Below are 11,480 nucleotides of genomic sequence, written 5' to 3'. Positions count from 1 at the left end.
GTCAGCAAAGTATAACGAACTGTTGAGGATTCCCAATGTGGGTGTGCGTGTGGGGAAGCCTGCAGTCCTGTTATTGCTGGTGGGGATGTCAATAACTACAATCTCTTTCTAGGCTGAGTTGTCAGTGTTTACCAAAAGTTTCTGTTCTCCCAGTCTCTACATATTTGGGGCTTGCTCCTTCAAGTGTTCATCCTCAGCATGACCCTCATCCCTCTCAGAGAATCCATACTCCTTGAATCATGTTGCCTGAGCCCCCTACCTTCAAAAATATCTTAAACATATTCTCTTGGGGGTTTTTTAGCTTTATTAAGGTATAAATGATACATACAAATTTACAAACATTTAATGTGTACATTTTCATGAGCTTGGACCTATGCATATACCCATAGCACGAACACCACAAAGAAGGTCCTCAACATATCCAGCACTTCCAAAAATTTCCCTGTGTTCCTTTCACACTCCTTGTTTTTACAGAATAGAAAATTGTGGTTGAAACAGCTTCACTGACTTGCATAAATACAGACAGCACCAACATCTTGGAATCAAAAACAAAAATACAGGTTTCAGAAGTGAAAGAGATGAACAGGAAACCAAGATTTTCTTCATTGTGTGATATGCAGCTGAGTATCATGTAGTCTACATTTGAACATATAAGGTTGCAGTCTCTGCTTTTAGTCTCAGTAGCAGTGTGACCTCCAACCAGGTTCCTCAACCTTTCTGTACAGTGTCATTTTACTAGATCTAAAATGGTGGGGCAATCACATCCTCTGCCTCCCTAGAATTTTGTGGGAAACACATGAGACAAAATGGTAGCTTGAATTCAGGAACATCGAGTCCTCCCAGGTTTCCTGAGGTCAGGAGTCCTGCTTTTGTGAGAGTTTTAAGTTCCAACCACTCTATGACCATGCACAAATGGTCGTTCAATTATAAAACACTCTAAAAACTTACTGAGTTCACCTAATATAGAGTATGACAACAGCTGCAGTGAAGACTGGAAATAATTACCTGGAAATCACTGCTCCTTCCCTCCCAACTAAGGTCTCAAAAGTGCTTTCTTTCTTTTTTAAGATTTCATTTATTTATTTGGCAGAGAGAGAGAGAGAATACGTACATACAGGCAGAGGGAGAAGCTGGTTCCCCTCTGAGCAGTGAGCCGGATGTGGGACTCAATCCCAGGACCCTGGGATCATGACCTGAGCTGAAGGCAGCTGCTTAACCGACTGAGCCACCCAGGTGCCCCAAAAGTGCTTTCCTAAATGGAATTCCATTTACCTCTAGTCTTGTCTGAAAGCTTTTATCCAAAAAACGTAAGCACAGGGAAAATGACTTACCCAGAGTGTTCCCAGTGTTCTATTACAGAGTCCTTTTGCAGAGCCTCTTCTCTCAGAGTTATGTTGTACATACTATTCTTGAGAAACTAACGCAGAAGATTAAAAGTGGGATGGAAGGGGCTCGCGGGTGATTCAGTCAATAAAGCATCCAACTCTTGATTTCCATTCAGGTCATGATCTCGGGGCTGTGAGATCAAGCCCTGCATTGGGCTCCGCACTGGTTGTGGAGTCTGCTTAAGATTCTCTCCCTCTTGGGGCGCCCGGGTGGCTCAGTGGGTTAAGCCTCTGCCTTCAGCTCCGGTCATGATCCCAGTGTCCTGGGATAGAGCCCCACATCGGGCTCTCTGCTGAGCAGGGAGCCTGCTTCCTCCTCTCTCTCTGCCTACTTGTGATCTCTGTCTGTTAAATAAATAAATAAATAAATTTTTTTAAAAAAAAAAAAAGATTCTCTCCCTCTCCCCTCTGTCACTCCCTCACTTTCCCTCTCTAAAAAAAAAAAAAAAAAAAGGTGGGATGGGAAAGTATATGAAATAAAGTGAAATGGGGTCATAGTTTTGATTTTGCTCTTTTTTTTCTCAACAGTTATCTCATATCAACTATAAAGGGTTTCTGTTTTATAAATGAGAAAATGCAAACTAAGAAATATTACATAGTTTTAAAAAATATTGCCCTAAGTGTAAAGATCACAGAAATCCTAATCCTGAGGCGGTACTCTCCTCATATAACACAATGCATCCTTTTTACTTTGTAGCCATGCAAAGCTTAGAGGTAAGTTTTTCTGAATTGTCTGCACATGCTCTTCTTGACAAGCTGTGCATGTATGGACACTAGTATACTTTCTCCAAGTGGACCTTTTCAGCAAATGAAAGCATTTAGGTCTCAGATGAGGGATCTGGGACATGGATTTTCACTGGAATTTCTGGCAAATAGTACCCACCCAATAAAAACTGATTGAAATCACAAATCCATGAATCAGTAGAGTATTACCATTAATGCATGTAGAGCTCCTATAATAAAACAGCAAAATGGACAAAATGTATAAACAGTTCACAGTTGAAGAAAAGCAAATAAATGGTCAATAATCACAAGAAAATATGTTCTAAATCACTAATAATTTAAAGAATGCAAATGAAATCATCTAAATATCCTTTTATTACCTACCATCTGATATATATTAAATACAGAAAAAAAAATTGTACCTCTTAATCCCCTTCATCTATTTTGTCCACCTCCCCATTCACAGTTATGAAACTTCCAGTGATAAAATAACCTAAATGTGAGGCAGGAAATCATTAAAATCCTAGAGGAGAACACAGGCAGTAACCCCTTTTACATTAGCCATAGCAACTTCTTGCAAGACATGTTTCTAAAAGCAAGGGAAGCAAAAGTAAAAACAAACTATTGGGACTTCATCAAGATAAAAAGCTTCTGCATAGCGAAGGAAACAACTAACAAAACTAAAAGGCAGCCTACAGAATGGGAGAAGATATTTGCAAATGACATATCTGATAAAGGGTTAGTATCCAAAATATATAAAGAACTTAAAATACTCAACACCCAAAAAACCAAATAATCCAATTTAAGAAAATGTTTCAGCAGAAGACATGAATATTTAAAGAAAACATAAAAATGGCCAAAAGACACACATAAAGATGCTCAACACAACTCATCATCAGGGAAATACAAGTCAAAACTACAATGACATATCACCTCATACCAGTCAGAATGGCTAAAATTAACAAGTTAGGAAACAACAGGTGTTGGCGAGGATGCAGAGAAAAGAGGAACCCTACTGCATTATTGGTGGGAACATAAACTGGTGCAGCCACTCTGGAAAATAGTACAGAAGTTCCTCAAAAAGTTAAAAATAGAACTACCCTACAACCCAGCAACTGTACTAGTAATATTTACCCAAAGAATACAAAAATACAGATTGGAAGGGACACATGCACCCTGATGTTTATAGTAACATCATCAACACTAGCCAAACTATGGAGAGAGCCCAAATGTCCATTAACTGATGAGTGGATAAAGAAGATGTGGTGTGGTGTGTGTGTGTGTGTGTGTGTGTGTGTGTGTGTGATAGAATATTACTCAGCCATCAAAAAGAATAAAATCTTGCCATTCATAATAATGTGGTTGGAGCTAAAGTCTATTTTGCTAATCAAAATACGATAGTCAGAGAAAGACAAATACCGTATGATTTCATTCCTATGTGGAATTTAAGAAACAAAATATATGAACATGGGGGGAATAGAGGCAAAACAAGAAAGAGACTTTTAACTATAGAGAACACATATGGTTACTGGGTGGGGGGATGAGTTAAACAGGTGATGGGGATTAAGGACTGCACTTGTGATGAGCACTGGGTGTTGTATGTAATCACTAAATTCTATACTAAATTTATATACTAAATTCTATACTAAATTTAGTATAGAATCACTAAATTCTATACCTGAAACTAATATTACACTGCATGTTAAATAATTGGAACATAAATAAAAATTTAGAGAAAAAAACAAAAAAATAAAATAAAAGTCACAGAGATGAAAAGTACAGTATAGCAAATATAATCAATAATACTGTAATGACATTGTATGGTGAGCACATTTAATGTGGTGAGCACTGAGTAATGTATAGAATTGTGGAATTAATATGTTGTAGACCTGAAACTAACATAACATGATGTGACAATTACACTTCAATAATAAATAAAAAATAAAAGTAAAAAATATATGGAGAAAAATGAATAAAAATTTAAAATTCACAAATAAAAATGTGAAAATGGCTCTGTGTGTGTGTGTGTGTGTGTGTGTGCATGTGTGTGGTAGAGGAAGAGAGAAGGAGATTCAATTTCAGTAGGAGTCAAGGAAATGGAAACACAGAGACCAATTTAAATATTATGAACAAGTATAGAGGTGGGTAAGAAATGAGAACACTTGGGGCACCTGTGTGGCATAGTTGGTTAAGCCTCTGACTCTTGATTTCAGCTCAAGTTGTGATCTCCGGGTCATGAGATCAAGCCCCATCTCGGGCTCTGCACCAGTCTGAGATTCTCTCTCTCTCTCCCTTTGCCCCTACCCCTTGTATATGCTCTCTCTTAAATAAATCTTTTTTTTTTAAATGAGAACATTCACTTTTTGAGGGAGTTTAAACTACTGAAATGAAGCCCCAGGGAAGATCATTAAGCAATGCAATGCACAGAAATTTTTTAATATGTGCAAAAGTAAGGAGGTAAGAGATCATCTGATACAGTATTGCATGAAATAGAAAAAAAAGAAAAGAAAAATATAAGCAATCTAAATGTCCACGAGTACAGAAAAACTATAAGCAAAGTTAACAAACCATTTATACTTCCCTATGGACCTCAAAGCAAAATGGAAAAATATTTTAATTCCAGAGTGAGTTGCTGATCAGGAGATAATGAAGTTATCTCCCTGACTAATTAGACAACACCAAGTCAGTACTCTGATCTGAATAATGGTCATAATGATAGGTAACTTGGACAGCTGTTAGGATTAAATAAATGAAACAGAATGTGTATTTGCTTAATGCAGTTCCACACATATCACTTTCTCTCCCTCTAGATCATCTGTCCCATCTATGCTGGGACAGCCTGATTCAGCACTTCAGGGATTAGCCACTACATGTAGCCTGACATATGCATAGTCAGATCTGTGGGTACAAGGGATGGGATTTCAACTCCTCTGTCTTCTTCATTACCCAAATGGGTTTCTGACTGGGTTACCCAGGGGTGAGAGTAGCAGGAAATTGTGACCAACCATTTCTCTAGCCCTGAAAGCCCATCTTCTAAGAGGGAGGCTGCTGTGTGTCCTTTAGGGAGGGCAAGAGATGGAACTTCATTCCCACCCTGCCACAGACCTGGAGTGACGACTTAGGTTCTATCAGCCTGAGCTTGGTCATCTGTGAAATAAGACTCATGATACTTGATTCCTTTGTGACAGAGCAGTCCCACGGGGTGAGAAAACCTGCCCAGAGAATACAACACATAGGGGGATTGCTTGGCCCTTTAAATGTTGTGATTTGGCAGTAGGGGTTGGCTGAGCCTCAGGGCTAAGGCAGGTTTCACGAAAAGTTGTTTCTCACTGTTTCCCCTAATGAGGTTATGGACATGTAGAGGAGATGAACAAATATGTCTCTGACATGGCTTGAGTTCAAAGGTTTGGGGATGGATGGTGATCTACTTTCCTGGATGTTTCTGAAGCTTATTACAGCTGCTCACCATCATGCTTGTGAGCAGAACCTAATGCAGGCCCCCATGCTGGGAAGACAGGCTTGTCTTTGATTCACCTCATGAGCTCAGTGGGAAATGGCACCAGGGCAGCATGCTATGCTGTTTGCCTAGCTACTGCTCCTGGACTGCTCCATATCTTAATACATTTATGGAAAAATTCTGGATCCATCTTGAAGTTACCAGTACATTATTCAGCCACACCATACCAAGCTACCAGCCATTTACTGTTTTCCTAGGAGACAAAAATCCAAGAATTATTATCATTTCTTTGATACACCATTATCCATTCCTCCATTCACTAGTAACTAATAAATATATATTGAGCTTATGAGTATATGGGGAAACTCAAGGGTTCAATCTGAGATGGGCTAGCTCCTCCCCATTAACTTTTAAACTCACTCAAATTTCAAAGAACTGAAGATTTCTAAAAATCCCTCCTTGCTCTCCTCATCAAAATTCCAAAAAGAGTTTCTTACCTTCCTTGGTAACATTCTTTACTTCCCACTAATACCTCCTTCCACTGCACTATAGCTCTGTCCCCATGACTGCAATGAACATGGTCTCACTAAGGTCACAAGCCACTTTTTGTCACTAGGTACACTAATTTTGTATAAAAATATAAATATATAAATATCGCTTTTAATGAACACCTAAAACACTCATGCTTGTGCAAACTGTTTCTGTCACTTAACAAATCTGACAGTTTCCAGGCTCTAGATCATGAGGTACTGTACGAATCCAAGCTGTACTACTCCCTAACTATGTAGTCCTGGGCTAAATCCTTATACTCGCTGTACCTCAGCTCTTCATCTGTAAACATGGGGATTAACACCATATCTAACTCATAATAGTTCTGTAAGCATAAATGACTCAATACATATAAGGTACTTGCTACATAATACCTCTTAGTCATTTTAATTTCTCAGTCACTGTCTTTATTGGCCATTAGTATGTCTACTATCCATATGATATGTCCTAATCTTTATTCACAATCAATGACCTTAGAGGTACATTGTTAGACTTGAGCAGGTCGGAGCGCCTGGGTGGCTCAGTTGGTTAAGCATCTGCCTTCAGCTCAGGTCATGAACCCACGGTCCTGGGATCGAGCTCCACACTGGGCTCTGCTTAGTGCAGAGCCTGCTTCTCCTCCCTCTGCCTGCCGTTCCCCCGCTAGTGCACATGCTCTCTCTGTCAAATAAACAAATAAAATCTTTTGAAAAGATGAGCAGGTTACAAAACTAAATAAATGCATATGTGCATAAATGTATAAATACCAGCATAAGAAAATTTCTGAAAGGATATAATGCAGATGAAAACCTTAGCAGGACTTTTCTTCTGGTGCTTATGTTTGAGGGTAAAATTATTCTCTTTTTACATTAATTGTTAGTATTTTTTCTGCTATCTAATTTTTACTATACTAAATGCCTTGTAATAAATACTCTTACAATTACACAAAACAATGAAACAACAGTAAAATTTAAGCAGTCTCAGCCCATCTACAGGAAAGCTGTCAGCTTTAGAACAGGGACATCCCAAAGGCACAGGACAGGAAAGAAGATACTGGGGGACCCCCTTCTACAGTAAAACAGGACACAGCTCCCCAAATTCCAAACTACAATAATTATTATCAATACTTCAGATCTCTGCTTAGTTAACTGGGGAAAAACATGGTACCCTAATTTGTTTCATTTTTCTCCACCCTGATTAAAAGTAAGGTTGACAGTCTTACCATATGAGAAGCAGTATCATATACTGGTTGGATGAAGTGACTCAGGAGCCACAAGCCTGTATTCTAATATAAGCCTAATGACTTACTAGCCCTGTCCTCACTGTGCCTCGGTTCCCTGATTTTAAAGTCTGGCAACAATAACTCCTCTTTATAGGCTGTGGTAAGGTTGAAATAGTGAAAGCTTAGCCCTGACATCAGTGTGGGGCACTGAGGAAGTCAGAAATATTAACCTTTCTTATTATTATTATCACACCAGAATGCATTAGAGATTCTACTGTCATTTTTATTACTATATGGATGTACACTGATAGGCATGGATTGATCTTTATAACATATTTATTGTAAAAAAGCCATTTACAAAACTGTTAAGTAGGATATAATTTCATTTTTGTTCTTAAATATACAGTAACATACGAAATTTCTGAAAAAACATATATTCAAATGATAACAGTGGTTACTCATGAATAGTAGACTTCTAAGGGTTCTTAACAATCTTTTCATCTCCTACATTTTGCATTTTTATCTACAACAAAAATGACTTGAGGGGCACCTGGGTAGCTTAGTTGATTAAGCATCTGACTGTTGATTTCAGCTCAGGTTTGTGAAATCAAGCACCGGGTCAGGCTCCACGCTCATCAAGGAGTCTGCTTCTCTCTCTCTCTCACTCACTCCCTCTCCCTCTGCCCTGACCCCACTCATGATCTCCCTCTCTCTAAAATAAATAAATAAATCTTCTTTTAAAAATGTCTTGATTTGGGGGGCACCTGGGTGGCTCAGTGGGTTAAAGCCTCTGCATTTGGCTCAGGTCATGTTTCCAGGGTCTAGGGATCAAGCCCCGCATGGGGATCTGGGCTCAGCGGGAGGCCTGCTTCTCTTCCTCTCTCTCTCTGCCTACTTGTGATCTCTGTCTGTCAAGTGAATAAATAAAATCTTTAAATAATAATAATAATAAGTAAAAATGTCTTGATTTTGGAAGTAAAAGAAATATATATCCTCAGCCCTTCCCATAAGAAAGTGGTTCAGGATCAGAATGCGTAATATCACTAACCCAAGGGAATTAGGTAATAGAATGGTCTTAGAACTAATTTAGTAATCTACCACATGACTGTTCTAATTGGGTGTCTTTGGGAAAATTACAGATGCCTAAGGGAAGAACAAGCATGTTGCTCATATAAACCTTGATTTCTACAGACAGACAATGTTTCTACCTCCCAGGATTTAGCAAAGGTCATGAGACAAAAGTATTTTCATAACATGCTTCTCTTAACTCCCAAATAAAGCCCCCCGAATGGAAAGCAGGCTCATGGGTTTAACCTCCTGGTTAGCCAAGCATTAAAATAGTAAAAGGAAAGGAAAATATACAGTTGCCCAGCATTTGTAATTGAAATCAGCTCAAGTTCAGAATGGGATGCATCTCTAAACCAACCCAAGGATTTGGTCATTAGTCTGTACACAGGAAAACAAACTCCTTACAATCACTGTCTTCTTTCACCAGAGTGGCCCAGATTAGATTCCAGATCTACAAACCTAGATGAGTAACAGAAAGGATTAAAGCCAGAAAATTAAGCCTGGATAAACAAGATGTTCTGCATTTAGGACATATTCAGGTACTGTTTTACAGTGGCCAGCACCTAACAAACTAAAACTTTGAAAATCGCACAAAAAAAAGTTACTGAAAACAGTATGTTCAAAATCTATTCATGCTCCTTATAACATATAAACTGAGAAAATGGGTGTGTCCATTTTAGAAGCTTAGAAAGAAAACACATTTAGCAAGGAGGCTGATAGGGCAGGTCACACTGTTAAAATGTGAATGTGGATTTGTTTTTCTCATATTTCTTCCTGTTTAATTTCTGTGAGATAGCCAAGCATCTATGGGTAAACATATGCAACAAAATAATACCGTATTTTTTGTAAAGAATATATACATATGTAATAAAACTACAGAGAAATGTATTAAGAATGAAAAATCCAATGTTTTGTTAGTAGTTATGCCTGGGTTAGAAGGAGACTAATGCTATCAGAAAAGAATTCAAATGAGATATGTAATGTTTTATTTATTAATATGAGTACCAAACTCCATTATATGATTTCTATAACTTTTTGTATGTGTGAAATACCATAACAATCACCATTAAATGAGTTTATATATGCTGTAAGCAACAATACACATCAATTTGAAAATTTCGGAAAGCACGGTTAATTCCAGTGATACATAATTAGTCAGCAAACCAACCACCTATTAATATAAAAAAAATACTGTCAGAAGCACCTAGGTGACTCAGTGGGCTAAGCGTCCGACTCTTGATTTTGGCTCAGGTCAGATCTCGGTGTTGAGACCAAGCCCCACATTGGGCTCCATGCTGGACATGGAGCCTGCTCTGACCCTTCCCCTACCCTCTCTCTCTCCTCCTCCCTCTCTAAAAAAAAGATATTGTCACATATGTTCATTTCCTCCCATTATACTCACTATGCATGCATATATAATGTATATACAACACATGTGGGTTTCATAGATCTGAAGACTTATAATTTGCTTTATGAAGATCATGAAACCAGCAATTAAACATGCCCAAATTTAAATCACACTCCACAGAGCCCATGTCCCTATCCACTGAGTAGATAATCTTTTTCTGTGTCAGGGCTGAGGTCAGCAAAGAGGAGGTAACTACCCATAGTCCTGTGGGTAAGAATTTTTCTGATATTTTGGATGTAGGTCTCCTGTTCCCAGTCAGCTGCAGAGCTGACCCATCTTCATACTCTGTTATTCTGTACTGTATCCTTTCTGGAAATTAGTGGGGCCAGATATTCCAATGTCAAAACAGACATTGTTTTGACATTGACAACAAACAAAATGTCAAAATCTTTTAGTTAAAAAAAAGATTCAAAAAAAAAAGTTAAAGATCAAATAAAAATTTTATGAGAAGATGAAGTAAAAAGTAAAGAGAAGATGATCTGCATCCTCTTTCCCATCATCCCCACGTAACTTCTTATAGGAATAAGAAATGCTACCAAAGGGGCACCTGGGTGGCTCAGTGGGTTAAAGCCTCTGCCTTTGGCTCGGGTCGTGATCCCAGGGTCCTGGGATCGAGCCCCGCATCAGGCTCTCTGCTCAGCAGGGAGCCTGCTTCCACCTCTCTCTCTATCTGCCTGCCTCTCTACCTACTTGTGATCTCTGCCTGTCAAATAAATAAATAAAATCTTTAAAAAAAAGAAACGCTATCAAATCCTACATATAACAAAAAGAATATTTAAAAATACCCCACTACTTCAAAAACCATAAAAATTTCAACTTGAATGAGAAATGACAGTCAACATATAAAAACAGCAAGATGCCACAGATGTTGGAATTATCTGATAAGGATTTTAAAGTAGTCATTCTCAGAATGTTTCAAAGAGTAATTATAATTATACATGAAATAAATTAAGGAACAGAAATTCTCAGGAAAGAAACAGACGATATATAGAAGAACAATATAAATATTTTAGACCTGAAACATAATAACTGAAAATTTTAAAACTCAGTATATGGACTCAACAACTGAATGAAGAGGAAAACGAAAAGAATCAATGAACTTGAATACACAACAATAAGAAGTACCCAATTTGAGCAATGGAGAGAAAATAGACTAAAGAAAAAAGACAATGACTCAGGGACTTGTGAGATTATATCAAAAATCTGAAATTAGTGTCATGGTTATCTTAGAAAGAAAGGAGAAAGGGTGTATGGATAAAAAGTATTTAAAGAAATAAAGGCCAACAACCATGTAAAATATTACAATTCATATTAAGGGGGTTTGATACTATTTAGTAAAATTACTAGACTATTTCCTCTTGGAACCAGCACTTTCTCTCCTAAGACTCTATCCCAAAGATATATGCAAAAAGACAAAAAAGCATAAGTACAAGGCCATGACTAGCAAAACAATCACAATAGCAGAAGATAAGAAATAAGACAAATGTCTCCCCATAGGGTACTGGTTGAATGACCAGTACATCTACATCCTAGAGTACTTAGCAAGTATAAAAAAACATGAGGGAAAGGGCACCTGAATGGCTCAGTTGGTTAAGCATCCATCCTCAGCTCAGGTCATGATCCCAGGGTCCTGGGATAAAGTCCTGCATCTGGCTCCTTGGTCAACGGGGAGCTTCTCCTTCTCCCTCT

The 11,480-nt window shown here is 38.1% G+C and overlaps 1 long non-coding RNA gene across 1 annotated transcript; it reads right to left on the bottom strand.

Annotated features, from left to right (window-relative positions):
- Nucleotides 1–286: 286 nt before the first annotated feature.
- On the bottom strand, nucleotides 287–1,528 carry LOC122897045. Its single transcript, XR_006382462.1, has 2 exons — nucleotides 1,332–1,528; nucleotides 287–535 (listed from the first exon to the last, which is right to left on the bottom strand). It is a non-coding gene; the product is annotated as an uncharacterized LOC122897045 (long non-coding RNA).
- Between the last annotated feature and the right edge of the window lie 9,952 nt (nucleotides 1,529–11,480).

Source organism: Neovison vison, chromosome X, assembly GCF_020171115.1.
Source record: "Neovison vison isolate M4711 chromosome X, ASM_NN_V1, whole genome shotgun sequence".
Classification (NCBI taxonomy): Eukaryota; Metazoa; Chordata; class Mammalia; order Carnivora; family Mustelidae; genus Neogale; species Neogale vison.
The sequence above is the reverse complement of the archived record's forward strand: the minus strand, read 5'-3'. Positions and strand labels throughout refer to the sequence as shown.